This window comes from Onthophagus taurus, chromosome 1 (genome assembly GCF_036711975.1).
Source record: "Onthophagus taurus isolate NC chromosome 1, IU_Otau_3.0, whole genome shotgun sequence".
Taxonomy (NCBI): Eukaryota; Metazoa; Arthropoda; class Insecta; order Coleoptera; family Scarabaeidae; genus Onthophagus; species Onthophagus taurus.
In genome coordinates, this window is record NC_091966.1 from 3,582,702 (window position 1) to 3,587,852 (window position 5,151).

Below are 5,151 nucleotides of genomic sequence, written 5' to 3' on the forward strand. Positions count from 1 at the left end.
TAGATATATATCTGAGATTAATCCTGATAAGGGCATGCCCATCGGTAAACCATCAGGTATGTGATTATATTTATCTTCAAAAGAACAATAATTCTGAGTAACTACGTGTTTAAGAATTTTATTTAAATTGTTCGACGTATTTTAATCTGCAAAGTGGTTCTCAAAAAGTTGCGACACAACCTCAAGAGTAAATTCAATAGGAACATTCGAATACAAGTTTGTAACATCAAAGGAAACAAATAAAGAGTCGTCAATATTTAGATTTTTAGTTTTTTCAATAAAATCCCTGGAATTTTTAACTGTATACTTAGGTTCGAAATTTATGTGTTTGAAAATTTTTGACATGAATCTTGTTAACTTTTTTGTAGGTGCATTACCGTATGCTGTAATAGGTTTTATTGGCATATTTTCTTTGTGAAGCTTAGGCAGAGAATAGAGTCTAGGTATTTCAGGTTTAATTTCCATAAAATAGAAACTGTAAAAATTTTTTTCCGAATTATTAAGAAAAGGAGTATATTGAATTAAAGTATCTTTACATTCTTTAATTATATTTCTAGTATTTTTTTATTTCACTGCATGGTAAAGACTGGTTGCCTATCTTATTATAGCTAGATAAAAGAGAGGGGCAAGATGTGATGGCAATAAGAGGAGCAGAATTCAATCCTCAAGAAACTGCAATAATCTATGAAAACAGAAGAATTTGAGACACAAGAATAGGGAGAGGATTAAGAAGAAGAGAAGATTAAGAAACCTAGAAGAGCATGGAGTACAGTATGTTGTTCTTGTCCCTATATCTCTGCTACTTGTTCTAATTGCATTTCATTATTTAATGTATCTACTAGATTAATTTCTTCTTACGACTAATCTTAAAACTTTCATAACCATTCAATTTATTAGCATCAGATTTTTACATCTTGTAGGTTATTAACATTTGTTATACATAAAAATTGTTTTTTTATAAATTTATTTTTAAAATAAATTTATATACATATATGATCGTTAAATCATTGACTTGCAAAGCTATTGAATTTCACACCCGTCACGACCGAACGAGCAATCGCTAATACAGGCGCTAATTCCATCACGCTTATAATATCAAATTCGCTAATGTACAATGCAATTCCCAAATTTAATGCAAACAGTATTGTTGATATAATTCGGATTAGCGTAGACGCCTAACACAGTTGAACGCTGATAAGATTTAATTCGAATGTAGCTATATGACACGGTAAATTGATACTATATTAGAAATTAGAACGCTTGCATATTTCAAATCGATTCATTTGCAAGAATTTTATTACTAGAATATGTACAGTGACTCCAAAAACTATTCGCTCACCATGCGTATTTGCACTATTAGTTTGATAAAAATAAAATAAATTACAAAAAAAAAGATTTATTGTAATACAAATAGACGTTGTAATGTCTTTATAAGAAATTAGCAAGAAAAAATTGTTCTAACAATTTCACAATAATAATAAAAAATATAGATCAATTCCCTTTGTTAATGACGTTTTTTCAAAACAAGTGAATATTTTTTTAAAATAAATTAAAATGGGTAGAAAACAGTGCGAAACATCTATAGAAGTTAGAAAAATTATTATAAGCCTACGTAAAGAAGGCAAATCTATTCGAGATATTGGTAAATGTGTAAAAAGGTCGTATTCGACCGTAAAAAGTATTATAGATAGATTTGCTTCAAATAATTGTTTCAACAACGCTGTCAGAACTGGTCGTCCTCGCTCACTTGTAAAGAAAAGAGAATTGTTGTCAACAAAATTAAAAAAGATCCTAATAAAAGTGCAACAAAAATTCCTATTGAAGTTGAAAGTGAATTTGGAAAATCTATATCCGTAAATACCATTCGTAACGTTCTGTATGCAGCTGGTTATCATGGTCGAGTTGCCAGAAAAAAAACCATTTATAAGCAAAATTAATAAACAAAAAAGAAAATTATTCGCTGAAACCTATAAAAATAGTAGAAATGAATTCTGGAACAAAGTAATATTTACGGATGACAGTAAGTTTAACATTTATGGATCCGGAAGAATAAAGAACTGGAAGAAAAAAACTTGAGACCTACATATAACACGGAGGAGGTTCTGTACTAGTCTGGGGCTGCATGAGCTCGAAAGGTGTTGGAAATATGCATTTCATTGATGGAATCATGGATCACAAGCAATACATGAACATTTTAAAAACAAATCTTGTAAGCAGTGCTGAAAAAATGGGGCTAAATCACGATTATGTATTTACCCAAGACAACGATCCGAAGCACACAGCCTGGAATACTAAAATGTGGTTACTCTATAATACTCCAAAATGGATTGAAACCCTTCCACAATCGCCTGACATTAATTCTATTGAAAATTGGTGGAGTTTACTGGAGACGAACATCAGAAAATACAGAATTCAGAATCAAAAAGATCTAAAGGCAGCTTTGATTACTGAGTGGGAGAAAATATCTATGGATACAACACATAGATTAGTAGAATCACTTCCAAGACGATTAGCTGAAGTCATTAAACGAAATGGAGGTCCTACCAAATACTAAAATTTAAAAGATAATTTGATATGTTTTATTAAACCTAAGTGAGCGAATACTTTTTGAGAGTAAAAATTTGAGTTTAATTGTTTTTTATTTTTTATTATTGTTGATTGATTGTTAGATCAATCTTTTCTTGTTAATTTCTTATAAGGACATTACAACGTCTATTTGTATTACAATAAATCTTTTCTATTGTAATTTATTTTATTTTTATTAAACTAATAGTGCGAATACGCATGGTGAGCGAATAGTTTTTGGAGTCACTGTAGGATGTCCCACGACGAACTGCGTCGATCGATATAGGAGAAACTATGAGTAGTATCTTTCTGAAAATTTGTAGGTGCACTTATGTCGATATGCCCAACTCACCTAAAATATTTTCAAGATTGTCGCACTTCCGGTTACACCGGAAGTAGACAACAACTTCGTTATTTTAAATGGAACCACCTATATATTATTACATATTTAGATTCTACGTCCGATTTTAATTAACTTTTACTTAAACATCTTATATAAAATTCTTACCCGTTTCTGAAATATTTACAAATTTATGTAAAAAAATTACCTATGCAGGCTTGTATGTTATGTGTATTTCTGCTAACACTGTTAAGTATTTGTTATATCTGATGAAAGGAATTTGAAGAAGAGACTATAGCTTAACTTTTGGTAGCTCATATGTTGTCCTACTACATACAGGGTGTTCAAAAAAAGCTGCCAAATATTTATATAAGAAAAAGCGAAAAACTCAAAAAAATTAAATGGAAACCATATATTTTTTTAATTGTATCTGAATCTACATTAAAAATAAAGGTAACTTTATGTAAGGTTCCCTATATCTAACTATCGCCGTTTCTTTGTAATTTTCGTTTTAAATAGTTTAAGATTATTCAAAACAATTTTGTGTCAAAGACGGCCATGACTACCGAGAAACAAATGAAGGTAACACAAATGCCATTATATCATTTATAAAATTCACTATGCCCGCACGTTTAAATTATACTAATGAAGATTATCTAAATCTATTTATTATCTATGGAGAATGTAACAAAGTTTTAACAAGAACATGCGATACATTTGCTGCTCGATATCCGCAAAAACGGAAACCATCCCCGAATACCTTGAAACAAATAATTTATAACTTCAAGACACATGGTTCCGTAAAAGGAAAAGTTCTCAAAAAGAAGCCTATTGTAGATAATGAAAATGTGGAAATCGCTGTTTTAGGATATTTCAATGCTTATCCGACAATATCTTTCAGACAAGTTTTAAAAGAATCTGGACTTTCCAAAAGCTCAATCCACAGAATTTTGAAAAAACATAAGTATCATCCGTATTCAATTTCCATAGTGCAACATTTAAGAGATACTGACTTCGCAAGAAGAGTGAATTTTTGTGAATTTATTTTAACTGAACACTATGGAAATAATCAATTTTTGGACAATATTATTTGGTCTGACGAGGCAAAATTTACCAAAAATGGTTTGTTTAATAGACATAATTCGCATTATTGGAGTGATTCTAATCCTCACAAATTTACGACGAGTAATTTTCAAGGAAGCTGGCAATTCAATGTCTACTGCGCTATAAGAAACGATAGAGTAGTAGCGTTGCATTTTTATGAGGAAAATCTAAATGGTAAATAATTAAGAAATAATTGGTATAACGAATAATTTACAATTAATTTTAATTGCTGCAATTAATTTTTTTCTAGGCGAAAGATATTTAAACATTTTACGAAATTTTGATACTAATTATTTAGAAAATTTACCTCTGGTTGAATTAACACAATTTTTTTACCAACACGATGGAGCGCCTCCGCACAACGGCTATTTAGTTAGCAATTTCCTCGAAAATATATTTAATGGCCAATGGATTGCTAATAATGGACCTTTCTTGTGGCCACCTAGATCACCTGATTTGTCGGTTTTAGATTACTTTATATGGGGTACTATCAAAAATCAAGTTTATAGCACGACATTGACCACTCAGGAAAATTGTATGGAAAGAGTGCGAAATGCGTTCAATAACTTAAATCAAGGGAAAAATTTTGAACATTTATTAAAGTAGAGTTAGTTTTCTCATACTTAGTACGTTAAATACAAATTACTTAATACATAATTTGTCATACTTTCATTTGTTTCTCGGGAGATTGTTTAAAATGTTGAAGTTATGAATTATTTGTTTTAAGGTATTCGGGGATGGTTTCCGTTTTCGCGGATATCGAGCAGCAAATGTATCGCATGTTCTTGTTAAAACTTTGTTACATTCTCCATAGATAATAAATAGATTTAGATAATCTACATTAGTATAATTTAAACGTGCGGGCATAGTGAATTTTATAAATGATATAATGACATTTGTGTTACCTTCATTTGTTTCTCGGTAGTCATGGCCGTCTTTGACACAAAATTGTTTTGAATAATCTTAAACTATTTAAAACGAAAATTACAAAGAAACGGCGATAGTTAGATATAGGGAACCTTACATAAAGTTACCTTTATTTTTAATGTAGATTCAGATACAATTAAAAAAATATATGGTTTCCATTTAATTTTTTTGAGTTTTTCGCTTTTTCTTATATAAATATTTGGCAGCTTTTTTTG

At 30.0% G+C, this 5,151-nt stretch overlaps 1 long non-coding RNA gene across 1 annotated transcript; it reads left to right on the top strand.

Moving 5' to 3' along the window:
- The first annotated feature begins 3,821 nt into the window (after nucleotides 1-3,821).
- On the top strand, nucleotides 3,822-4,844 carry LOC139429067 (uncharacterized). The gene is made up of 2 exons (XR_011639770.1): nucleotides 3,822-4,183; nucleotides 4,260-4,844. It is a non-coding gene; the product is annotated as an uncharacterized lncRNA (long non-coding RNA).
- The last annotated feature ends 307 nt before the right edge of the window (nucleotides 4,845-5,151 follow it).